This window comes from Symphalangus syndactylus, chromosome 8 (genome assembly GCF_028878055.3).
Source record: "Symphalangus syndactylus isolate Jambi chromosome 8, NHGRI_mSymSyn1-v2.1_pri, whole genome shotgun sequence".
Classification (NCBI taxonomy): domain Eukaryota; kingdom Metazoa; phylum Chordata; class Mammalia; order Primates; family Hylobatidae; genus Symphalangus; species Symphalangus syndactylus.
This window is the reverse complement of record NC_072430.2, coordinates 27,513,920-27,540,989: the sequence shown is the minus strand read 5'-3', so window position 1 is coordinate 27,540,989 and position 27,070 is coordinate 27,513,920. Positions and strand designations below refer to the sequence as shown.

At 45.2% G+C, this 27,070-nt stretch overlaps 1 protein-coding gene across 22 annotated transcripts in view; it reads right to left on the bottom strand.

The window, feature by feature from the left end:
* FOXN3 (forkhead box N3) overlaps nt 1-27,070 on the bottom strand; it is a 463,072-nt gene that overhangs the window by 334,550 nt on the left and 101,452 nt on the right. For 6 of the 22 annotated variants that reach the window (XM_063644035.1, XM_063644036.1, XM_063644029.1 and 3 more), the window contains exon 2: nt 13,378-13,496. The exons of 14 other annotated variants lie outside the window; for them this stretch is intronic. The gene's annotated coding sequence lies outside the window, so the exon portion shown is untranslated. Of the gene's footprint in view, nt 1-2,832; nt 2,962-3,030; nt 3,075-13,377; nt 13,497-27,070 lie in introns of those variants that run through there. 2 more of the 22 variants (XM_063644044.1, XM_063644031.1) reach the window with 2 other exon arrangements.

Sequence of the window (27,070 nt, the reverse complement as noted above, 5' to 3'; positions counted from 1 at the left end):
CAGGCATGCGCCACCACCCCTGGCTAATTTTTTTTTTTTTTTTTTTTTTTTTTTTTTTTTTTTAAAGTAGAGACGGGGGTTTCTCCACATTGGTCAGGCTGGTCTCGAACTCCCGACCTCAGGTGATCTTCCCGCCTTGGCCTCCCAAAGTGCTGGGATTACAGGCGTGAGCCACTGCGCCCGGCCACTGCAATCTTAATACAATGCAATATGTGCTATAATCATTGACAAAGAAATGGTTAAGTGAACGTGGAGGATGGAGAAATCATTTCAATGCAAGGGGGAGATCTGTAAGGTTTTACAGGGGAAGCAGAATTTAAGCTGGGCCTTGCAAAGCAAAGATGGGACTATAGGTATCCGGACAGAGGTAACGGTGAGAGCAAAGGCCTGTGTGCTTTCAAGTGTGGTCGGGGCACAGTATTCAGGACCCAAGGACAGGGGCATAGGATGCCCAAGGAAAAGAAGACACAGTGAGATGAGAAGCTGGAAAGAAACTCGAAGTGGAAAGCCCTGGATGCCAACCTTTCATCCTGTGGTCTCTGGGAATCTTCAGAAGTTCTGGGCAATGGAGATTCCAGATGAGCTCTGCCTCGGGAGGTTTATTCGGACCATTTTACCACCATTTATGACTGGGAATAAGATCCATCTGTACCTTCATGTTTCTCTTAGTCATTCCACCTTGCCACTATTTGGGAATCCCTCAAATTTATTTTTTTTTTCTAAATCAATTTCCTGGCCCTTTGAATGGAAGCGATTGAGTTTCCTCTAAGTACTGCCAAGATTTCACATTCCAATGATGAGTTCGGCCTAGCGCTTTACATTTAGGTTCATGTGTTTTTCTATTCTTACAAAAGAGTTAAAATAGCAAAGACGGGTGTTTTGTTTTGGTTTCTTTCTACACTGGAAAATATTTCTGTATGATGAAAAAAATACACAAACGTCCTGACTGTTGGAAGGGCCTGCTCCAGCACTCTCCAAAAAACAAAAGTTGAACTAGTCATCCAAGTAGTTCACTGAAACTTTTTTGATCTCCAGTGTCAGAGTCCCAGGTTATTGAGCCCAAGTTTTCCAAGGTCCTTCAAGCACAATAACAGAACGTCATGTAAACTGTCTCCTACCAATGCTATTTGGTCCCCTCAGCCTGGGGGAGCCAAGCACACGTGGTATCATGCAGCTTTCACACGGAGAAGTCCCAGGATACATGGGGCACGCACCTGGCAAGCTAGGGCATGGGGACGGAGGTCTGCCCTCCCACCCACTCAAAAGATGGGTCTTAAAACTCCACTGAAGTGGGGCGTACAAGTGGGCCGAGCAGCTCGTTCTCTGAGAATGGAGCTGCCTTCGGTATGAGCCACCATAAAAAGTTTCCCAAGGTTCGCACCTATAATCTCAGCACTTTGGGAGGCTGAGGCGAGAGAATGGCTTGAGCCCAGAAGTTTAAGATCAGCCTGGAAAATATAGTGAGGTCTTTTAGTTGGGCGTGGTGGTATATGCCTGTTGTCCCGGCTACTTGGGAAACTGAGGCAGAAGGATCACTACAGCCCAGGAGGCAGAGGTTGCAGTGGGGCTAGATAGCACTGCTGCACTCTGGCCTGGGTGACAAAGTGAGACTCTGTCTCAACAAAATAAAATAAAACCAAAAAACAACTCCCATAGAAGATACAAATTTCAATTCCCATCTCTGGATTGCTCAGACTACACATGGACATATATGGAAAGCTTCAACATTCATTTATCAACTTATTTAGAAAGGCACATTGTATCTACCCACTGGGGTGTGGTGCATTCCAGGGTTCAAGTCCCTGGTTTAGAATCCAAAACCTGTCCTAGCCCTCCACATGCGCGGGTGCTCGGAAGTTCCGAGCCCCTCAGAGGTATTCTCTTAACACCTAATCAAATAATGACTATGAAGAATAATATGCAGTACATACTGTAGATAGTTCCCTGTGCACATAAAAAAATAGTCTCATACAGCCCAAAGAGCTATCTGCATCGCTTTTTCTAAAAGTCCACCTATGGTCGGAAAACTAACCTTCTTCAAATGAATAGATTAGCTTAAATTACCATGCCATTTTACATTCTCTTCACTGATACACGAATAATAAAACTATGAGGTAAATGTAGGCTTAAATCGAATAATGGGCATAAATAAAAAAATTTTTGACATTAAAAACTCAGTGGAAATTGAACTACAAGATACTTGAAAGCTTCCACAATCATAACATGCACACTGAAATCCATTAACCTAATACCTAGGCTGCTATTCAAAAGTAGGGGTCTAGCAGGCAAATAAATACTCATTTGAACACTCCTCCTAAATTACTGTACAATTTGGTTGCAAAGTCACACACTTACAAAGTCTATCATCTTTACTTGGTTGCTCTGTAACCAACACTGAAGTCATATAAGGTTACATGTGGCAGCATGAGATCAACACAGATACCAGCAAATGGTACTAAAAAGTAGCAGCAAATGTCAAAGACAAACCAGGGTCAGCTTGGAGAGAATGAGATATTTACATAAGCTTTCAGAAAAGACAATGGAGCCCCGATTTCCCCTTAACTGCACACCTAATCAACCTCTCTGCTCCTCACCTGATCATTCTGATATAAAAGCAATTTCTACAGTGATACATTCAAAGACCTTAGTTGCCATAAACTCAGCAGCTGTTAAAAAGATTCTGTTGCACATTCGATTTGCTTTAAGACTCAGCTATTTCCAACCAAAGCTTTCATTTCTTATCCATCACTACCCCCCTCCAAAAAAAAAAAAAAATAGCTTCATTAACAATATCCTTCTTTGATATGTCATCTGCCAAGGCCATTCTCTTACCTTTGTAACTCACATTTTTTTCATTTGAGGATATTTACCCAAGCAAGGACAATTGTTTGACTGGAATCTTGCAACTTTCAACTTTGCCCAGATTTTGCCATCATGCAGAAGGGGAATGCCGCAACCCCCGACACATCGTTTGGTTGAGCTAATACACATCTGAATCCAGAGCTATATTTTAAATTCTTTTACACTTACTTAATATAGTGCATGCCGCCTGTCCACTGATGCGATATCAGAAACCTGCAAGCTACTATTTCTGCAACTGTGTCACTGTAGATAGTCTGAAACATGTACGTAGCTGTTGCCATGGAAACAAACACAGCTAGGGTAGAGTGCCACGCTGTGTTAATTCCTTCACCCATGAACCCCAGGGGAATGCTAACATTCATCTTCTTTCTCCTTTAGTCTCACACTGCTTTAATATTTTTTTAGCATTATCAAATGATGTACTAAATACATATGGTACACCTGAAAATACGGATGGCTGAAATGAGCCATGGTACCAACCAAGCCTGCCGGCTGTCTGCTTAAGGTGGTACAGCTCTGCAATGGATCCTTTCCTGAACTTCTCCTGAGAGAAATAAAGAACTTTGTCTTTCTTTTAAAACGGTGTGGAAAGGACAGAAAAGGTGAGCATCTTGTCTCCCCTAAGAAGAACAGTTATCCTGCAATTGCACCAGAATAAAGATGCTATCAGAAATGTACCTTCTCAGTTCTCTGAAAGGCAGAGGGAGGCCTTGCAAACTTTCTGAAGTGGATCCAAGCTAAGAGTTGTTCTCCCTTCCAAGTAGAGCTGCATTAGCAGGCTATAAACCCAATAGTTTTAATTAGGCAAGAGCATAAACCCTTAACAAGGGATTCATCTGTCCCCACTTGGTCTTTATTCCTAAACCCATGCAAGAAGGTATTAAAATGAGTAAGTAGGCAATGAGATGGAAATCTGCCATTATTCAGAAAGAAATTGTGATTTTCCTGGAATTTGAACATTTTCTTTTTTGCTTCAAGTTCATATCTCTGCCCTTATCAATGCTTGGACCTGTGGAGAAAAGTCAAACTCTTCCACTGCACCTAAAAGCCAAAATGTATGGTTATTGGTGCACTGGGCCACCGTCTCATTACTCAACTGGTAAGCCGCTTTAAATATTGGGGTTATACTCATCACCGTAGACAAAAGTAAGCTGTTCAAAATCTTAATTACATCATATCCCTTGGGCTGGTTGATAATATTCAATCTAGATGAAAATGGCCACGTTTTAGATTTGCATGCTGATGTGTTTCACTTGAATACAATTTTCGCACTAAACAATCAATTGTAGGCTTTAAAAGTGCAGCTCTGTAACCCTCAACTGGCATATTTTAAAGAAACCACTACTTTATTTGTGGGGATTATGGCAAAATTAGCCTAGAAAAAATGAGCAAACTTTTCCTGTTATTTTCCTAAATTGAATCATGCTTGACTATTTACTATGATAATAATAATAAATTCATTCCTAAAATAAAGCAGAACAGGAAATGGATATATACACACCTTACTGGTTAAAGAAATTCATCACTTTTTAAAAGCAATCTCAAAAAGATGTTAGCGTCCAGTAGAAAACCTAGTCTTCAAGTATTAGCAGGGCAGGTAAGGATTACCTTTTAACTAATCACGACCAGTACTCATAAACTTCAGAGGCAGAACCACAGCAATGAAAACTGCAGTCCCTTCCATTAACTTTACATTTCTGCCTCTTATTTGCTTCAAGTTCAAACTCTGCCATTATCAATGCCCTTACATTCCTCTAGTATCAGAAAGCATTTTGACATAGGTTATTTCATCTGACTGTCATGAGAGTTCCATGAACTAGCTTGGCAGGTATCACCAATCTCATTTCACATTAGATACACTGAGGCTCCAAAAATCAGCAACTGGTCCGAGGCCACAAGGTAAGTGTCAGACCTCGCCTAGGTCACCTGGTCCAATGTTCTCTGTAGGGGCCGTGCTGCTCCTAAGCATGCTCACAATGCAGTTGGCTGCCTGTAATCCCAGCACTTTGGGAGGCCGAAGTGGGTGGATCACGAGGTCAGGAGCTCGAGAACAGCTTGGCCAACGTGGTGAAATCCCGTCTCTACTAAAAATTCAAAAATCAGCTGGGTGTGGTGGTGGGCACCTGTAATCCCAGCTACTCGGGAGGCTGAGGCAGGAGAATCTCTTGAACCTGGGAAGCGGAGGTTGCAGTGAGCTGAGGTGGCACCATTACACTCCAGCCTGGGCGACAAGAACAAAACTCCGTCTCAAAAAAAAAAAAAAAAAAAGTATTTGACTAGAGTTAACAATAGTTATAAAAGGATAGATACTAAGTATCAGATTAATTGGTTTGGGGATTAACTATGGCTGGTGGTGGAAGTTAGGCAAATCCTCCCCTTTGACCTCACCCACCCATTCTCTTCTCCCAAGGCTTTAGGCTGAGAGCAGCAAGAGCTCCCAGAGCAGATCATCTCAGCCTACTCACTACACCCCGCCCCACCTTCCTTCCCAGGCGTGCCAGCCCAAGTCCTGACACCATTCCTCAGAGAGGGCCCTGGAGTGGAAAGATACCTGGGGGGGTCCTTGGGCTTTGGAAGTGAAAGGGGGATTGGGAGCAGCAGTAATTATTATATTTAGCCTCCCTAAGGAAGTAAGCCATTCCAGATGCTGGCTGTCATCCCCGTACACCCCGCAATGTTTTTATTGTGGTAAAATACAGATGACATAACATTTACCATCTTAACCACTTTTAAGTGTATAGTTCAGTGGTATTAAATATGTTCATAATGACATGCAACCATCACCACCATCCATCTCTACAACTCTGTACCTAGCACACAATTACTCCCCATTCTCCACTCCCCCAACTCCAGCCCTTGGTAGCCATCATTCTACTTTGTGTGTATGATTTTGACTCTTCTACCTCATAAAAGTGGAACCATGGAATATTTGCCTTTTTGTGACTGCCTTATTTCACTCAGCGTAATGTCCTCCAGGTTCATCCATGTTGTAGCGTGTGTCAGAATTTTATTTCTTTTTTTTGAGATGGAGTCTTGCTTTGTCTCCCAGGCTGGAGTGCAATGACGCAATCTCAGCTCACTGCAACCTCCGCTTCCTGGGTTCAAGTGATTCTCCTGCCTCAGTCTCCCGAGTAGCCGGGATTACAGGCGCCCACCACCGCACCTAGCTAATTTTTGTATTTTTTAGTAAAGATGGGGTTTCATCATGTTGGCTAGGCTGGTCTAGAGCTCCTGACCTCAGGTGATCCACCTGCCTCAGCTCCCGAAGTGCTGGGATTACAGGCATAAGCCACCACGCCCGGCCAATTTTCTTCATTTTAAGGCTGAGTAATATTTCACTGTACAGATATACCACATTTTATTTATCCATTCATCTGTCGATAGACACTTGAGTTGCTTCCATGTTATAGCTATTGTGAATGATACTGCTATGAACATGGATGTATAAATATCTTTTTTTAAAATTTTTTTTTGAGACAGACTTTCACTCTTCTTGCCCAGGCTGGAGTGCAATGGTGCCATCTTGGCTTACCACAACCTCTGCCTCCCAGGTTCAAGCAATTCTCCTGCCTCAGCTTCCCCAGTAGCTAGGATTACAGGCATGCACCACCATGCCCGGCTAATTTTGTATTTTTAGTAGAGATGGGATTTCTCCATGTTGAGGCTGGTCTCGAACTCCTGACCTCAGGTGATCCACCCGCCTCGGCCTCCCAATGTGCTGGGATTACAGGCGTGAGCCACTGTGCCCGGCCTGGATGTATAAATATCTCTGAGACCCTGCTTTCAGTTCTTTTGGGAAAATACCAGAAGTGGACTTGCTGGATCATATGGTAATTTTATGTTAATTTTTTGGGGAACTGCCATACTATTTTCCACAGTAGTTGTACCACTTTACATTCCTACAACGGTGTCCAAGGGTTCCATTTTCTCCATATCTTCACCACACTTGTTATTTCCTGTTTGTTTGTTTTTTTTTTTTTTTTTTTTGAAATGTTAGCCATCCTAATAGGTATGAGGCAGTATCTCACTGTAATTTCGATTTGCATTTCTCCCCAGTGATTAGTGACATTGAGCATTTTTTTAACACTCCTACTGGCTATTTGTATATCTTCCTTGGAGAAGTATCTGCTCAAGTCCTTTGCCCATTTTTGAATTAGGTTGTTCTTTTAGGAGTTCTGTACGTATTCTGGATATTTATCCCTTATCAAATATACAATTTGCAAATATATTCACCTATTCTGTCTGGCTGCTTCTCATTTTTTTTTTTTTTTTTTTTTTTTTGAGACGGAGTCTTGTTCTGTAGCCCAGGCTGGAGTACAATGGTGCGATCTTGATCTCGGCTCACTGTAACCGCCGCCTCCTGGGTTCAACCAATTCTCCTGCCTCAGCCTCCCAAGTAGCTGGGACTATAGGCACGTGCCACCAGGCCCAACTAAATTTTTTGTATTTTTAGTAGAGATGGGGTTTCACTGTGTTAGCCAGGATGGTGTTGATCCCCTAACCTTGTGATCCGCCCGCCTCTGCCTCCAAAAGTGCTGGGATTACAGGGGTGAGCCACCGCGCCCAGCCCTCTGTCTGGTTGCTTCTTAGCCACACTTATATGCACTAGATAACTGAAGTGAATTTCATCACAATTTGGGTTATTCCTGACTTCCTCCCGAATTACCCTGGATATTGAGAACTACCAGGATTTGGTCATGCTACCAACTGGTGAAAGAGGACTTCCTAGAGGTGAATGTTTCCAGAACGCGGAATTGTTTCTAGGTAGGTCTGGGGGTGTTCATGCAGCCGCAGAGGCATCCTATGGACAGAGCTCTTGGTGGTGGGCTGCACACAGAGGGCGGGGGGCTCTGGGTGGGTGGGCTGCACACAGAGGGTGGGGGGAACTGGGTGCTTTATAAGGATGCTCCAACTCACGAGTCAATGATTGGATCCTTTGCGATGAAAAGCTTTTCAAAACGGATTGTGTATGAAAACAACGAATTGGGCAAAGTCTGTGGCTCACGATTTAGCCTGTTACAGATATTTTTCACAGCTTGCCTGGCTTTATGAACCTCTGCCCATGATGATAGAGAGGCGATCTCAGAAGCCATAGCAGCGGAGGAGTGAAGGAGGAAGAGGCCACCCGTCCAGGAAAAGGCCCCATACTAGGGTGATTTCCTAATCCTTGTATTTACATTTTAATATTCTCTGGCCTCCTCCCACCCCACCCTGCCTGTCAGGGTATCAGCTGCTCTTCTCACTGTGCAAAGTGGCCTGGCTCCCACAGTTCCCTCCTGTTTTGATTCGCATCTAATATGCCAGAGGCTGAGAAACCAAATAATAGAGTTGATTAGAATTTTGTCTGAAATAAGATGAATACAGGCCTGAGAAAGTGTCCCTGAGCACCGAAGTGCGGACTTTTGGAAGTCATTGACGCTAGGTCAATTAGCCTAAAGCCAGTTGCCTAATGAGCAATTTGCCTATAATTTAAAAGCTTTTTGAGTGTTTTTACATGGGAATGTCTTTTGATTTTGATTTTTTTTTTTTTTTTGCCGTGTCTTTGGCATTATAAGGTTTGTAAATCAAGCCTTCTAAGGGCCTACCCAGCTTGTTTTTAAACTTTAGTTTATGCTTAATTTTAGTTTCCAAATTAAACTAATTTTTGAGATATTGACAGGGAATGCAAAAGACACTCAAAATGGAAGTAAATTTCTGATGAACTGGTTATAAGGTAAATTGATAGGAACTAGTTTTAAAGAATCTTCTACATGTAATTTTCATTTTTTTGGTTGCAAAAACTACCAAGGGAACTGTGACATCTAGTCAGACTAAAGTGTGCAAACTGCTTCTCACATGTTCCCTGTGCCTTTTTCTTTCTTGTCCTATGATTGTACAGGACTCTCTCAGTTCGGGTTGCAGCCTCCACGGAAGGGGAGTCCTTTTGTATTGTTTGGCTTGGGTTTTTTGTTTGTTTATTTTTTTGAGGTGGATCACACCACTCACTGAGTGCAGTGGTGCGATCTTGGCTCACCGCAACCTCCGCATCCCAGGTTCAAGTGATTCTCCTGCCTCAGCCTCTTAAGTAGCTGGAATTTCAGGCACCCACCACCATGCCCCGCTTATTTTTTTTGTATTTTTAGTAGAGATGGGGTTTCACCATGTTGGCCAGGCTGGTCTCGAACTCCTGACCTCAGGTGATCCACTCTCCTCGGCCTCCCAAAGTGCTGGGGTTACAGGCGTGAGCCACTGCACCCAGCCAGCTTGGGTTTTTTACACCATGAATTTCATTTACGGGCACTCTTCAACAGAACTCAGCTTGCCAACTCTCACCCAGCGAAGTGCTCTCCTTCCCACTCCTTCCATGAGCCGCCATTGTGTGTTTGGAAGTCATCGGCACAGATGGCCTAAGAGGCTCCTGTGATGTTTGCACTGAGACAATAAATCAATTGCAGAAATCTGAGGACCACTCACCTGAAAACCCAATTCTTAATGCAAGGAGAGACTGGGAGAAGCTTCACCCAAGGTCAGTGGGCATCTGGCATGATCAAGACTGATGACACCAGCCTTATTCAATAGGAGAGGTCAGGGACCTTCACGACTCTGTTTCAAGTGCCCTTTGAGAGGGAAACCGAAGAACAGACCTGCCTTTAAGGCCAGAAGCCAAGCTGACCTGTGAGATCAAGACCATGCTGGGGGTGTGCCCCTATCCAACAGCATCGGGGCTGGAAAAAGGGACAGGGAAAAAATGGAGATGGTTCTTGCTACCCTCTGGGCCACTTATCCACTCCACAGAAAGCAGGTATTGTAACCAGCCTGGTACCCTGACCTGGCCCTGCCGGCTGGTGAGAGATGGCTTTTCTCGTGGAGCAGCCATCCCGCAGTTTGTCGGCAGGCGTGGGAGTCACGGGGCAGACTCCCAGAGGAGGGAACTTGACCAGGAAGGCCTCACTCTGAGGATGCTTCCACAGATGCTCAGGCAGGAGTCGGGAAGGAAATTCTCCTACGAATGGAAACGTTTCCTTTTCATTCTGAAATTATCACAGTGACGTTTGCTTTAAATGTCTCCTGTTGGGGACTGAGTAGCTAACTGTCCTCAGCATGCATGAACTCCCTATATCTCTGCATGGAAGACAGTGAAGGGCTCAGATTAATGTGCCCTCCACGGGATCGTGTCGCCTGGAGGATGGGACACAGATATCTAGCCATCGAGGAAGAGGTAAGATGTATTTTTTCCTTTTTCTAAATCTGAGGAAATGTTCAACTGTACACATGTATCTTATGCTAATCCTTAAGAAAAAATAAAGTTTTTAATACAAGAAGTCACTAGTAATGTGCATGATCAAAACATAAACCACTTAAATTAGTTGGAACTTTTTGTGTGTGGCTGTTTTAGTAAAGAACAAATAATACATTTATTAAATAAAAATAAATAAAATACGTTTGTTGGTTTGTTTACTTCTCACACAGCAGCTCACGATGACAGGCAGTCATGTCGGGACTGGACGAGCTGGCACTGTGAAGTCAGAAACCAAGGGTTTTTCTACCTTGTTGCTCCAGTATTCCCTAGTTTGTTTCCCACCTCTGCATAGTCATAAGTAGCTCACAACCACCTTGACCCTGTCTTAATCAGAAGGAAGGAGGAGAGAGGATATGAAGGGTTTGCTCCTTCATTTTAAAGGAAAAATCCAGAGGGTGTACCATCCATTCCACATGCATCCATCAGCCAGAAGTTAAGTCATGAGCCATCGCTGGCAGAAGCTGTCCGCATGAAGCTCAGGGGTTCTACTATTCAAAGGAAGAACAGGGAATGGACACTGGTGGAAAGCTAGCAGGGTTTTTAAAACACTAAATATGGGGACGCTGAGGCAGGAGAATCGCTTGAACCTGGGAGGCAGAGGTGGCAGTGAGCCCAGGTCTCGCCATTGCACTCCAGACCGGGCAACAAGAGTGAAACTCCATCTCAAAAAAACAAATAAACAAACAAAAACACTAAATACGGCCAGGCGCGATGGCTCACACCTGTAATCCCAGCACTTTGGGAGGCCGAGGCAGTTGGATCACCTGAGGTCAGGAATTCGAGACCAGCCTGACCAACATGGCGAAACCCCATCTCTCCTAAAAATTAAAAAAAAATAGCCAGACGTGGTGGCATGAGCCTGTAATCCCAGCTACGCGGGAGGCCTGAGCAGGGGAATCGCTTGAACCTAGGAGGCAGAGGTTGCAGTGAGCCTAGATCCCACACTCCAGCCTGGGCGACAAAGCAAGACTCCACCACAAAAAAATAAAAATAAAAAATAAAAACACTAAATGTATGTGTTTAATGGATATAAAGACATACAGTCAAAATTTACAAACATGCATGGGAATGACAGGCACCAAACTCAAGATGGAGTTTCCATGGGAGCCCGAAGGAGAGACAAGGTGCAGGATTAGGGAAGGACCGGGGTCTTCAATTATGTCTTCAATGTTTTATTTTATTTTTAAAAAAGTATTTGAAGCAAATGTTGAGCTCTGCCAAAGTTGGGTAGCAGGTACTCGGGTATTTTAGCTCTGTCCATGTTAGAAATAGATCATTTTTATAAAAAATTGACAACATTTGGCATTATCTCAACTACCCAATTGCAACTGACCTCATCATATATTTCACCAATTATAAACTGCAGTTTTTCTACATAGGAATCCTCTGAAATGAGTGCATCTATTAGGCAGCATTTTTTCTTCTTAGTGGTACATAAAATTATGATATAGTTTACAACTGATGGTGACTTAGATTTGAAGATGTACAGTGTATAAATTATATTTCATGGGGAGTATGGTGTATTTTAATATGTGTTGGGGGGAAAGAAGAAGAAAGTGTCTCACAAGAGGTCACCCCAAGGACTGTGAAGCTCTTAGAGCTGCAGATGACTTTAGGGAAAGGGCTCCTGGGCCACCCGTTATGGGGCAGTTTCTGACTTCCAGGCCAATGTTCTTTCCACTCTATGTTGGTGTCTCTCTGACAGACGTCATGCAAAACACAAACTTTCAGACTTATTTTCTCTGCAACTGAGGAAAACCAAGCAGATAAAAGCCCTCTTTTCTGAGTTCTGAAGTACTTGAAAATCTCTTACCTGGTGAGAAACAAAAGCATTAAATGGCACCTACAAACTAAACTCAGCCCCAAGAGGGAAGAAAAAGGAATCAGATCATTTCTGAATCAGAATTTTGCTGAGTGGACACAGCAGACACAGCCATTTGAAGACGACAAATGCTCCTCCCTCCACCCAAAGCTCCTGGCCAGCAGAGGTGGCCCAAAGAAACTCCATGACCCATTTTTCTTTAATGTCTGATATGTGCTACTGCAAACTCTTTTGCAGAAAATTAGCTAAGAATACACTGGAAACATTGTTCCTTCTAGAATTATCAAGAATGCAAATCAACCAAAATGAAGAAAAAAAAAACCCCATACAGCTGGTTTATCTGAACACAGAAAAATAAATCACCATTTATTTTTAAAAAAACATTTATGAAAGTTTTCTTCATTTCTCACATTCAGTTAGTATACAGTTGGCATTTTCAAAATTCAAACCTGGTGTGGATTTCAGATTCAATGAAGCACATTGGAAGACATCTGAGTGAAAAAATAAAAGTTCTAGCCATATGCTACTGGTGCATGAATTTGAATATTTGAAAGGTAATCTAGAAATGAGAATGCTTCCAATTCTCCTTACCAACACCGGTAATTCATAGCAACCACACGTTTTACAGATAGAGCCACTTCCCCATCTGAGAGACAACAGTAGGACCGAGTCAGGGACTGGGCTTCTGGCACAGCCTGGCTCGGTTACAAGTGTGTGATTTTTTCACTACATCACTTGACAACTCCGCAGCTCTGTTTGGTCACTGGTGAAGGAGAAATCATGATGCTTGTCTCACCAGGCATATTAACACATAAGAGGGTTTCTAAAATATTCAAGATGGTTAGCAACTGGAGGAAAAGTCAGAGGATCACACACAATGGCTGCTTCCAAAGACAGATGCGACGCCATGAAACAGGCTCTAATATCAAGCCCATCGGATTTGCCCCTTACTTCTATTTATCTACATAGCTACAAAGGAAATGACTAGAGCCAAATGGACAGCAGAGACTCTTCTCCTCACCTTGCTCTGACACTTGTTTGCACCCTGGACTAGGAAGGCAGGTGCCCCCATGCCCCAGCTGGGAGGGTTCCCTGACGGTACCCAGTTAGCTTTGCTCATCCTGTTCCTGGGCCAGGAACTGGGTCACTCAGCCAGAGAATATACAAAGCAAATAGTCACGTGCATTGCTAATCCACTCATGTGCATTCAGGGGACACCAACCCCCAGAAGACCAAAATCCATAGCATTATGCTAGCTCACTTTCCCAGGCACGTGTCAGGAATCCAACCCATGTGTTTGCAGGATGGCTGCATTGCCATGGGGTAAATCCAAACACTGAATGTTTTTATTTCTATGTATTTGGAAATGGGAAGTGGATGGCAAGGCTTGTGAGAGAAGTGAGCAATCTTTTACCTCCTTGTTGGTGAGATGGGAGAACAAAACAATAGCCTTTCTTCTGGATCCATACTGGCAATAATTCCCAATGGACTAATTCTTCAATCTGCCCCAGTTTGTGTAGAGCTGTGTTCTTCCTAGGGGCATTAGAGAAGGTCACAGTAAGGCCCAGAACCACAGCCCTGCAGGAGGAGAGTGTCCAGAACAGCCCATTCCAGGCACCTAAGTCTCTACCACTTCCCCACCAACGAAGTCCAGATTTTAACCCTAATCAAAGCTACAAATCTAGGAGAATCTCTGAGGAGTGGCTTCACAGTGGTTAGCAAAGACACTCTTCTTGGTATAGACTTCTTGTAAGATGACACATCACAATCTTACCACGATTACCAAACGCAACTCCCTCTAACAGCAACCACGGCCCACAGGACCAGCTGTTACCACTTCCCCAACCCCAGTTAGTCCTGTCTGGAGACCCGACGCCCAGAGGTCTTGGATCCATTCCCCACTCACTCATGAAGCTTGTCATGAGTACTTTCTTCCCCAACAGAACTTCATGCATCCCAGAGATGCAGAATGAGAATGATCTCCATCCGGGTCAGCGAAATACAACATATGGTGGGATAAAGGATTGAAAAAGATGCATGCTCCGTGAATTAGTTCCCCATGTGGTTTCGGCCTAGCTGAGTTATGATGGTCAAATCTTACCTCTGCAGCCTAAACTAGATCAGAGATGCAGCATGACTGAGGGAGTTTTAGTTGTTGTTGTTGTTGTTATTGTTGTATAGTTATTTGCTTTAGTCTGTAGGTTGCCTAACATTACACAGCTAATGAAACACTGTCCCTGAACCCATCCGCTCTACACAGCATGGACAGCAGCTGATTAAGCAGTCGATCAGTTTAGCCTAGAAAGCCACCTAACAGCATAATGGCAGAGACCTGAAAACAGTAAGCATTGGGCTAATCTGGAATTCCAAGGTGGTAAGGTAAGATGCAGGCAATCGGAGCTATCGAGTTGCCCCACCAATGGAAAATGGCAGTGACAAATGGAGACTGCTTTCTATTAGAGTCCTTAGCAGGCCAGGTAACACTTGAGAAATTTGAGAATTTGGACACAACTAGAAACCAGTGTTCAATAATCACTCCACCGTTGAGCCAGGGCTTTGCTGAAAAGGTCTTTCTATTTGATTGCAAACCATACATCAACTTGCCTTAATTTTGTTGTAAGGAGAAATCCAAAATATATTCTGAAAGAGATCAACTCTAACTTTATTTAGGTCATGCTGCTGACATACACAAACAATGAGAAGTGTGTGACTAATTCAGAAACAGCAAGGAAAGGTCAATGCCCAGTTTATTTCTTAACCCACAGTAATCTGTGAGTAACATGAAGAGGTATTTGCCACTACCTGCTCATCAATGCTGCAGTCTAAATGAACAGAAGGAGGGAGACGATTTCACACTCATTAAAAAAAAAAAAAAAAAAAAAAAAGGTACTCTAGTATGTAGTGACGTAAGCCTGGAAATCACACATTTAAGGACAGCTCCCAAAAGCATTTAGATAATGAAGCCTCAATAACTTGTGAAGTAGAAATGATTGTAACTGTTTTATCAATACGCAGCCTGATATTCACGCATGGAAAGTGATCCACCCAAAGTCCCTCAGGAGTTAATAATCGTTAAGCCAAATAGTTAGACCTGGAAACTTCAGGCTCAGTACCCAGGCCACACGGCTGTGTGTTTTGTTTTGGGAGGGTGGGCTGACTATATGATGCCCGATCCTAGCATAAACCAGTCAATACAATGCAACATCTGTGCTTGTCATGAAAACAGGCATTTCCGTCTACCCTCGAAGGCAACCAGCCTTCCGCATCTGGAACCACTGGGCCCATAAGGGACCTGGCAATAAATGATGGGAATTTGGCCTATAGGTGAATCACCAGGCTTGTGGCTCAGCTCAAAGCATACGCCCTGCTGAATGGAGGAGTGGCATTATGTGCACATAGAGAAGGCAGCACCGTTCCCTGTCACAATATAGACTTTGTACATTTGTAATACTCTACTATGAGGAAAGAACATCTTCTCTGAGCACATTGAAGAAAGACAGCCTAGAAATTCCACACAGCCAGAGTATCAGCTCCCAGAGGCACCTTCCCAGTCTACACCACCCCAGAGAGAGATTGGTCTGATGGATGGGGAAGGCGGTGTTGAAAGTGGCACTTGCTCAGAAAAGCAGAAGAGCTTGGGCAGAGCAGATAACATCAGCATCATTCTCATCTCCTTGCAGGTGAAACTACAAGAAAACTGAGGCCAGCAGGCAATGAAGTAGACATGTTTTGAGCAGCCCCCAGGGCTTCTGATGCCCAAAGTCACAGAAGACTCCAGACCATTGCTTCTCCAACGTTCGTGGGCCAGGGATCACCTGCAGGCCCTGTGAGATGCAGGTTCTGATCCAGCAGGTGTGCGGTAGGGCTGAGATTCTGCATTTCTAACAAGCACTCAGGGGATGCCAGTGCTGCTGGCCCTGGGCCCACGCACTGAGAAACAGGATCTGGAACAGCACCACTGTGCCCTTATGATTTTAGGCCATTCCTGCCTTCCACATGACAGGCTTTGCATGTAGCAAAGAATAAAACAATAGCTATGGATTGGCCCTATGGAGGGATGTCATATCACCTCCCTGGACACACTCCCACCAGTTTTACATCACCTGCTATCCACCCCCAGCCCCCGCCCCACCCCCACTGATATTGCTCTGAGCTCATCTCCTACTTGCCTCCCTCTCACTCCATTCCACCCACCCTGACCTCCCTGATAGTCTTGGACTGGACCAGGTCCCCATCAGCACCTCCAGACTGGCTGAGCATCAACCCGCCACTTTCCCTCCCCTCCATCAGTGAGGGAATCTGCCCTGCCCTCTGGGTCAAAGTTGCAGCACCCACGCTTGCATCTCCTGGACCTTGTTGCCTGCTTCATCTTTATCCATAGCACTTACCACTATTTGCAAATTATGTACAGTTTTTTTGTTGTTTTTTGTTTGCTTGTTTTTTTAAGATGGAGTCTTGTTCTACTGCCCAGGATGGAGTGCAGTGGCATGATCTCAGCTCACTGCAACCTCCACCTCCTGGGTTCAAGTGATTCTCCTGACTCAGCTTCCCAAATAGGTGGGATTACAGGTGCCCGCCACCACGCCTGGCTTATTTTTATATTTTTTGTAGAAACAGGATTTCGCCATGTTGGCCGAGTTGGTCTCGAACTCCTAACCACAGGTGATCTGCCCGCCTCAGCCTTCCAAAGTGCTGGGATTACAGGCATGAACCACCATGCCCAGCCTATATACATTATTTATTTCACTCATTGTCCACCTCCCCACGAGGATGCCAGCCCCAAAAGGGCAAGGATCTGGTCTGTCTCGTTCCCTGCTGTATCCCAGTACAGGACACATAATGGGCAGTGAAATATTTGCTGAATGAAGAGTTTAACTTTTAATGAAAACTGTAAAGTGCCAACCATCATCCTCAAGGACACCAATGAATTGTTTGCTTACATTTGATATAAATAGTCTTAATCTGAAGAAACGACTTCTTTGAGATTTCAAAATGATCCAGTTTTATCCTGTCATGCAAGTATGGACGTCATGGAAAAGGGCATTCCCCACGTTTCCTAGCTCTCATTCAACAGTCAGCTTAATGGGATTCCCCCTTCCTCCCCATAGAACCCACATGGATGAGAGGCGGATGGAAATCAGCAGGCAGACCTCCTCCTGGCAGAGGCCTCTCACCATGGGGGAAGATTTGAGAAAAGCAGGAGGCAGGAAGGAGAATTCCTCCATGGTGCACATGAAGACCCTGAGGCTCACAGGGAGGTTGAGTGGCTTGCACAGGGTCTCACTGCCAGTGAGTGGTAGGGCTGGGACTGGAACCCACGCATGCCTCCTAACTGCCAATATTCTGTGTACATTGCTTCTCTTAACAAGCAGAATCTGTGACTGGTTTGAGAATAGCTTCAGCTCCAAAACTCATAAGAGGGATTCTGAATAAATCTTATAACAGCTATAGAACCAGAGGAAGTCAGATCTTCCAGGGAGCCAGCCCTGCATATGCACTGAGGGCAGCCACAGCTAAGCAGAGAGGGGTGTGTGTCCATTGCAACTCCAGGACCCAAGCTGCCCTCTAACTTGACTGTGCATCTCCCCAGCACACAGCTCCATTCACACATGAGACCAGTGTGGGGAGGAGGTGGGTAACTCCACCTCGACTCTCAGAGGAACCATAAGCACAGTCACACTCAGAGCAACAGGACATTGTCAGAGTTCACAGATTACAGGCTGAAAAGACTACTCAGACTGGGCGCAGTGGCTCACACCGTAATCCCAGCACTTTGGGAGGCCGAGGCCAGCGGATCACTTGAGGTCAAGAGTTCAATACCATCCTGGCCAACATGGTGAAACCCCGGCCCTACTAAAAATACAAAAATTAGCCAAGCGTGGTGGTGTGCACCTGTAAATCCCAGCTACTTGAGTGGCTGAGGCATGAGAATCACTTGAACCCGGGAGGCAGAAGTTGCAGTGAGCTGAGATCGCACCACTGCACTCCAGCCTTTGTGAGAGTGAGACTCCATCTTAAAAAAAAAAAGAAAACAGTAACCAAATTCATCACCCCCTGCCTCTTCCAAAAGGCTTCTTCTCCTGTTCCACAAAAGTGTATGCCTGACCAATACAGGCATTCATGAGTGTCCAGAAGATTCCCCAACTCGTATTCCAATCATCTCAAAAGACCTGCTTGGTGTATTTCTTTCTTTTTTTTTTGTTTTTTTTGTTTGTTTGTTTGTTTGTTTGTTTGTTTTTGAGACAGTCTCTCTCTGTTGCTTAGGCTACAGTGCAATGGTATAATCAAGGCTCACTGCAGCCTCAACCTCTGGGCTCAAGCAATCCTCCCACCTAAGCCCCCTGAGTAGCTAGGACTACAGGCGTGCACTACTACACTCCGCTAACTTTAAAAACTTTTTTGTAGAGATAGGGTTTCACTGTGTTGCCCAGGCTGGTCTCACAGGCTCCAGCCACTGCATCCAGCCGACCTGCCTGGTTTATAACTCACATTATAACTCACATTCACTCCAAGACCAATTTGCCCTGAAGCCTTGAGGTTACCCCCTACAGGACTGCACCTGAATTAACCTGTGCTCAGTGAGGTTTTTGCAGTCCTGATATGAAGAGTATTGTATTAGTCCATTCTCACACTGCTAAAAGGACATACCTGAGACTGGGTAATTTATAAAGAAAAGAAGTTTAACTGACTCACAGTTCTGCAGGGCTGGGGAGGCCTCAGGAAACTTACAGTCATGGTGGAAGGTGAAGCAAACAGGTCCTTCTTCACATAATGGCAGGAACAAGAAGAATAAGTGCCCAGCAAAGGAGGAAGCCTCTTATAAAACCACCAGATCTCATGAGAACTCACTATCATGAGAACAGGATGGGGCAAACTGCCCCTGACTCACTTATCTCCACCTAGTCCCTCTTATGATGCGTGGGGATTATGGGAACTACAATTCAAGATGAGATTTGGGTGGGGACATGGCCAAACCATAAGTATGGACCCTTAGAGGCAAAAAGGACAGGTTGCTGCTTTCTCAGAGCGCACACCCCTGTTCTCAGCTCTTTCCCTACAACAAATGACTTTCTCTGTGGCCCTCCAGAGCAGGACATGAAGACATAGTGAGGGGCAGTATGACCAGCAGCTTGGGAACTGAAGGGGAAGGGACTTTTTCTCTAGGTTCTATGCCTGGGACTTGTGAATTGAACCGATGAAAGATAAGTAGAAAATGCATACAAATAATTATTTGATGTTAACATTTTTACACGGCATAGGGTAGGGAGAGGGGCTTTATAGAAAGACGTGAAAACCACAAGGAAGCAGTTAAATATACCATTTTAACAAAGAGAAGTAAATTGTGGAGATTGGACAAGACAAAGGAAAAGAGGGTTTGGGCTAGGGGCAGAAAATTGTGGGAAATATATGAGGGAAACCCATGGAAGATAAGAGTTATTCTAGTAAGGTGTGTTTGTACAGGCTCATCTCAGCATCTGCTCCCTATCTCCAATGATAGGAATGTTCTCCTCTTCCCGGTACGGGGAGGCCATCTTTCTCATGGCAAATTTATGCCTTGCTTTTAGGTAAAAAGGGGCAGGACAGAGAGCCCTACCCTGCAACTGCTGTTTCTCAACTGCCTTCAGCTCAAAATAATCAGTAAGTCGAAGAGACATATTTTGGGGTGGCATGTTCTGATCCACATTGGAACTGTGAAGCAAGTACTGTCAGGTGGTGTGGGGGCAGACTTTCACATGTCAAGAGTGATAAGAGTGAAATATAAGAAAGAAACTAGGCCGGGTGTGGTGGCTAATGCCTGTAATCCCAGCACTTTGGGAGGCCGAGGCGGATGGATCATGAGGTCAGGAGTTCAAGACCAGCCTGGCCAAGATGGTGAAACCCCGTCTCTACTAAAAATATAAACATTAGCCGGATGCGGTGGCAGGTGCCTGTAATCCCAGCTACTTGGGAGGCTGAGGCAGGAGAATCGCTTGAACCCGGGGGTCAGAGGTTGCAGTGAGCCAAGATCACGCCACTGTACTCCAGCACTCCAACCTGGGTGACAGAGTGAGACTCCATCTCAGAAAAAAAAAAAAGAAAGAAAGAAACTAGGCAGTCACAGCTTCCCCAGACCACTTCCCAAATGTGATTTCCACAGTCCCATCCTGTTTCTTTTCTTCCCTTTCTTTTTTTTTTATTTTTCACGACAGGATCTCGCTCTGTTGCCCAGGCTGGAATGCAGTGGCCCAATCATAGCTTTCAGCCTCCTGAGCAGCCGGGACTACCGGTGTGCACCACCATGCCCAGCCAATTTTTTTGTTTTGTTTTGTTTTTTCAGTAGAGACAAAGGCTCGCTATGTTGCCCAGGCTGGTCTCGAACTCCTGAGCTCAAGCCATCCTCCTGCCTCAACTTCCCATAGTGCTGGGATTACAGACATGAGATGAGCCACTGCACCCAGCCCATTATGTTTCCAATGCTACCATTTTTTGAGTTTGTTTTCATTTTTATATTTATTTATTTTTTTTTTTTTGAGACGGAGTTTCACTCTTGTTGCCCAGGCTGGAGTGCAATGGCATGATCTCGGCTCACCACAACCTCTGCCTCATGGGTTCAAGTGATACTCCTGCCTCAGCCTTCTGAGTAGCTGGGATTACAGGCACGCCTCACCACATCCAGCTGATTTTTTTGTATTTTTAGTAGAGACGGGGTTTCTCCATGTGGTCAGGCTAGCCTCGAACTCCCAGAGTTTTTTTTTAATCTCAAAACCCTATCCACCGTTACATCAATTCTAAATCTCTCTTTCTCTTTCCTTGTCTTTCTCTCTTACACACACACACACACACACACATGCCCTCTCCTACACCTAGAGAAAAGTTGACAGCATTTTCAGATGAAGTAGAAAGGAAGAGACATCGCTGTCTTTGTTTCTTCCAGGATGCAAGTGGCTAATGTTGAAGAGCTGCCAGAGAACCAGGTGATGACGCTTATCTTGAAAGACAAGATAATAAGGGGACGGGACAAGCCAGAGCAAAGGAGATACCAGAAAAAGAAGAAAGTAGTGAGGGAGAAGGAGGGTGGAGGGTGGGAAGAAGTTGTCCTAAGGGCTGGAGAACCAAGCCCTCCACTCCTGCTGCACAGGGCCAGAACAATGGAGCAACCTTCTTGCCCCAGTCATGCTTCTCGGTGGCAGGTCTCAAAGGGAACTGGCTACTGTAAATGCATTTGCCCTTGGCCTCAGCATCAATCAGACTTGAGACCTTAGCATCTGTGATGGCAAACTGATGACCATCCACACCTCCTTCCTAAGGTGAACTTCTGGGTAAATCACATGCCAAGACAACAGCAATGTTACCTCAATTAAGTGCAATTAAATTGCCCAGGAAAGTTCGTTATCGTGGACTCTTGGAGCTAGAGCCTTAGACCTTAGACACAGACATCATCTACTGTAACCAGACTTTACTGATGTAGAAACTGAGGTCCAAAGAGGTTGGTCAAGGTCATGCACATTATTAGGCGCAGAGCTTGCCCCAACTGTCGGGACGGCACTTTTCCACTACTCACACTGCCTAGCACAAATACATTTAATTTTAGTTCATCACACATTCAGCCTGTGCTTTCGAGGAATTTTATAGTCCTCACTCCATCTGTGCATCTTGCCATTCTACTAGCTTCCCTTCACTCAGTGCCTCCCATGTATCTATCTGTCGCACTGTCCTGAAAAGAAGAGGAGAGGTCCAGGAGTTTAAATTGATCACCATGTGTGTGTCATTTCGACAGCATCGAGATGGCTAAAACAACCACAGCTGAGAATGCTCCAGTTCCTTTTTTTTTTTTTTCTGAGACGGAGTCTCGCCGTCTCCCAGGCTGGAGTGCAGCAGCACAATCTCGGCTCATTGCAACCTCTGCATCCTGAGTTCAAGCAATTCTCCTGCCTCAGCCTCCAGAGTAGCTGGGATTACAAGCGTCCGCCACCAGGTCTGGCTACTTTTTTGTGTATTTTTAGTAGAGATGGGGTTCCACCATGTTAGCCAGGCTGGTTTCAAACTCCTGACCTCAAGTGACCTGCCCACCTCGGCCTCCCAAAGTGCTAGGATTACAGGCATGAGCCACCACGCCCGGCCATGAATGTTTCATTTTCTTCTGAAGGGTCAGTTCTGGATCTACAGTCCACTTTGGGCAAGGGGAGGAAAAAGATTGACAGCCACTAAGACAAGGCCACCATTGTCAACTTACAGCACACACTGTCATTTAGAAAGGTATTAGGTTTTACTTTTCAGAGTGATTGCAATACAGTTAAGACCATTTAGTTTAGAAACCAACCAGTCAGAATGTATTCAAATGTGGCCGGGCACAGTGGCTCACACCTGTAATCCCAGCACTTTGGAGGCTGAGGCGGGTGGATCACCTGAGGTCCAGGAGTTCAAGACCAGCCTGGCCAACCATGGCCAACATGGTGAAACCTCATCTCTACTAAAAATACAAAAATTAGCTGGGTGTGGTAGCAGGCACCTGTAATCCCAGCAACTCAGGAGGCTGAGGCAGGAGAATCACTTGAACCCAGGAGGTGGAGGCTGCAGTGAGCCGGGACCGTGCCACTGCACTCCAGCCTGGAAGACAGAGGGAGACTGTGTCTCAAAAAGAAAAAAACAAGCATGTATTCAAATGTGCACAGTCATTAAAATAACACGTGTATGGAAAAGTTAAAGGCTTGGTTTTCAGATTGCCACATGATGAAAGCGAAGGGTGTTGAGCTGCAGCATGAACCCCATTTCTGCAGCCCTTGGTACCAAAGGAGCATTTAAAGTACCATCATTGTGACGGTGTGGTTGCCTCTGGAACCCAGAAGCAGATGTGCTCCTCATCTCTGCCAGGGCTTTGGTCAAAAGCTACACACCACTTGAAATGGCTGTAGAGTTTTCAAAATGCCACCAGGTGTGGAGGGAAAAAAGCAATTAAACATTCAAATGGTTAAAGAATAATAGTTTGTTTCATCCACAAGTTGTGCATCTCGGGGAGGCAGCGTACACAGCATTATTGTTTGTGAGGCACCAACCAACACCAGAAAGGCATTTTATTTGTGTGCAGATACTATATGTGCAGAGATGGCTATCTGTGAAGATAAATGCTTCAGGGACTTTGAGCTTTAGAAAAAATGGGATCTGGCTAAAGTTTCTCCTCTCTGCTTTCTTGGTTGCTTTAATCTTTTATATCCTTACACAGGCCAAATGGAAATGGAAGCTTCCACTCATCTAAGGTGTAGAAGTAAGTAAACCACCAAAATTTCACGAATTAACACGTGGTATTCTACATGCAATAATGTGTCTTTCTGCTGTAACATAAGTTCTGACTTCTGTGATTAAAATGCCATGAAGGACTCTAGAAAACACATGATATTTAGTGACTTCTCAGCACATGCAAAGCTCTGTGGTAGGCACCATGTTTCAGGCTGCCAGTAGTTTTTTTTTTTTGAGACAGGATCTCACTCTGTCACCCTGGCTGGAGTGCAGTGGCACAATCATGGCTCACTGCAGCCTCAAGTTCCTGGACACAACCTATCCTCCCACCTCAGCCTCCCAAGTAGCTGAGACTATAGGCATGCACCACCATGCCTGGCTAATTTTTTTTATTTTTTGTAGAAACAGGGTTTTGCCATGTTGCCCAGGCTGGTCTCAAACTCCTGAGCTCATGTGATCTGTCCACCTTGGCCTTCCAAAGTGTTGGGATGACAGGTGTGAGCCACTGCATCTAGCCCCAGTAGCTTTTAAAAGCAGACATCCCATGGAAAAGATACTCTGGCCAATAGTCACTGTTCTCAGCCTCAGTCCTGAACTGCTCACCTTGACCTGTCTGTCCAGAAAACTTGGCTTCTCTCCTCCACACTCTCCCCAGAACTGACTCAAACACGTGATCTCCTATTTGTGCTGTGTCTCTAGGATTGATCACATTTAGTTGCCTCTTTGGCCACCACCACGGCTTTCCTGAAAAATGACTGCAGTTCTCGACTCTGCTCCATCTGAGGGCTAGGTTCTCCTACCTAGCATGCACCCGAACCAGACAGATGGTCAACATGGTGAAACTCCATCTCTACTAAAAATACAAAAATTAGCTGGGCATGGTGGCATACGCCTGTAATCCCAGGTACTTGGGAGGCTGAGGCAGGAGAATCACTTGAACCTGGGAGGCGGAGGTTGCAGTGAGCCGAGATCACACTCCAGCCTGGACGACAGAAAGAGACTCCGTCTCAAAAAAAAAAAGGTTTAATTAATTGGCTCACATTTCCACAGGTTGTACAGGAAGCATGATGGCTTCTGAGAAGGCCTCAGGAAACTTTCAATCATGGCTGAAGGCAAAGGGGAAGCAGGCTCATTGTACATGGCAGAAGCAGGAGGAAGAGAGGGAGGGAAGGTGCTCACACTTTTAAATGATCAGATCTCACGAGCACTTACTATGACAAGAGCAGAGCCAAGAGGGAAATCCAGCCCCATGATCCAATCACCTCCCACCAGGCCCCACCACCAACATTGGGGATTACATTTGACATGAGATTTGGGTTGGGACATAGATCCAAATCATATCACATACCAGCATCTTTAGTCTTAGATGATTTTGAGGAGGGCTAGAAGAGCAATTGCAGAGGCCTTGGCTTTCTTTGAACTGTATCCTTCTTTCAACTCCCCTCCCTGCTACCAAGATCAACGGGATGAATCTAGGTGTTATCTAAGTGAATCAAAGACGGCCCGTGTGTATTGGCCTGTAGGTTGCTTATTTCTTCACTGAAGGCTGAAACGTGTTAAAGCAAAACTCTGCTGGTGCCAAACTCAAATTTGTACACATCCAATTTTAATAGAGCCAAAGCAAGCAGATCTTTAGCCATTTAGAACTGACTGCTTTGCAGACCGCACAAAGCTACAACCAGCATCTTCTGGTCATTGACAAGACAGAGCCTTGTGGTTAGACAACCCTAAGGAGCTACTGCCTTCAAAGCAATCTGACCCAGAAGCTCCCCGTCATGCTGCTGAGCAACAGACATCACCTGGGCATGTGTAGGCCCCTCTTCCCCTGAGGGTTCCCTTGCCCTCGCCTTCTGACCTTCAACAGTCTCCTGCCATGAAGGACTTTCCCACGTGCAAACCTGTCAAAGCATTGCCCAATAAAGTTTCTATGTGCTTCTGCTACTTTGTGGTCATATCTTTTTCTCTGATCAGCCCCCAAATCCCTTGAACCTCTCATACCGGGTCTCCAGGTTTCCAATCATGTGACCTCGCTCTCCTGGCAAGGCTGATTGGAGGAGGGGCACACACCTATCCCAAGCCAGGCCAATCAGATTAACTTTCTTGGGAATACAGAATTGGGATTTAGAGGATAGGAAACAAGTTAGACAGCCAAGTATCCTTAATACTATGTTCTTCCTCCTCCCTCCCCACCTTTGCCAAGAAAAACTAAGTTTGTTTGAAGGGGGTCTCTATTACTTGCAATGAAACCACGTAAGCTCAAAATTTTGAATAAAATGTTTAAACACAGAGAGGGATGAATTTCAACCACTGGTGATCAGAAGAGATTTCATGCAAGAAAAGAATTCAGAAATTGGAATCAGGTCTTAAAGAATAAGTTCTGCTGTGGTGGCTCACGCCTGTAATCCCAGCATTTTGGGAGGCTGAGGCGGTTGGATCACAAGGCCAGGAGTTCAAGACCAGCCTGGCCAAGATGGTGAAACCCCATCTCTACTAAAAATTCAAAAATTAGCCCGGCGTGGTGGCGGGCACCTGTAATCCCAGCTACTTGGGAGGCTGAGGCAGGAGAATCACTTGAGCCCGGGAGGTGGAGGTTGCAGTGAGCCAAGATCATACCGCTGTACTCTAGCCTGAGCAACAGTGCGAGACTCTGTCTCAAACAAATAAAAAAAGAGAATAAGTTCTTCCAAGCACTCATCTATAGAGCTGTGGATGAGCACGGTGCGCCTGCTCAAAGGGAAACTAGGCCAGGCTGGAGGAAATGGTCAAGCTGGAGGGGTGGGGAGAAACGGAGGTCAGACAAGGAGACTGAGCCCCAGCTGCAGATGCCTGCGGTAGCACAGACTACAAGCTGGGGAATCCCAGTATATCTGAAGGAAACCGCATTTTCATTTCCCTGCCGTCCAGAGGTGTTTGTGAGACATGCCTGCCGAGAGAAAATTCTTGGAGGGAGGCTGAGGCAAGAGGTTTCTCTTCACGCCGCCTCCCTCACCTTCAGGGAGGCTGGAAAACCATGAAAAAAAAAAGGGTTGTGAAAAAGAGTGTGAGGGCCGCTGGCTTCCGAACTACTGATGTACCATTATGTACAAGTGAGAAGAGCCTGGTCACAGTTAATGGAGAGCCACTGGAGCTGTCTGCGTGTGGTGGAAACGGTGAAGGTGGTATTTGGGCAAATATCAAACTTCACCAAGGTGGTGAAGTTTGGGCAAAGCTGTTGGCGACGGTTTGGAGGAGGAGAGTGTGGAGCCAGAAGGTCAGATGTGAAGGAACAAAAGCCTGTCATAAGATGACGATGACACCAATAGGAATAGGGAGATGAGTGCCCACCATTCCTCAAGGAAAAGCAGCAGTCAGGACTAGCACTGACTGGGGTGGAAGGGGGACAGTAATGCCTTCAGGCTATAGGACCCAAGCTAAGGGAGACTCAAGAACCTAGGGCCAGGGATAAAACTGTAAAAGTTAGGAAAGGAGGGGAGGGTTTGTTTCTGGTGATAGCAGCATAGTTTCTCTTGCAGATAACAGCTACCAACCTTAGACTGAAAAACAATCAAATGAGCAAACAAACAACACTGCCTGAAGGTAGTGTGGAATACAAAAGCAGCAAAAGCTATAAAGGAATCTACCTTCGAAAGAAAGGAACAGCACTAGGTGAAATGTCTGGGTTTTTCTTTTTTTTTTTTTTTTTTTTTTTTTGAGACAGGGTCTTGTTCTGTTGCCCAGGCTGGAGTGCAGTGGCACGAGCGCGGATCACTGCAGCCTCCACCTCCTAGGCCCTAGCGATCCTCCCACCATAGCCTCCTGAGTAACTGGGACTACCAGCGTGTACCTCGACGTCAGGTGACATTTTGAACTTTTGTAGAGACAGGGATTTCGCCATGTTGTCCAGACTGAGTTTT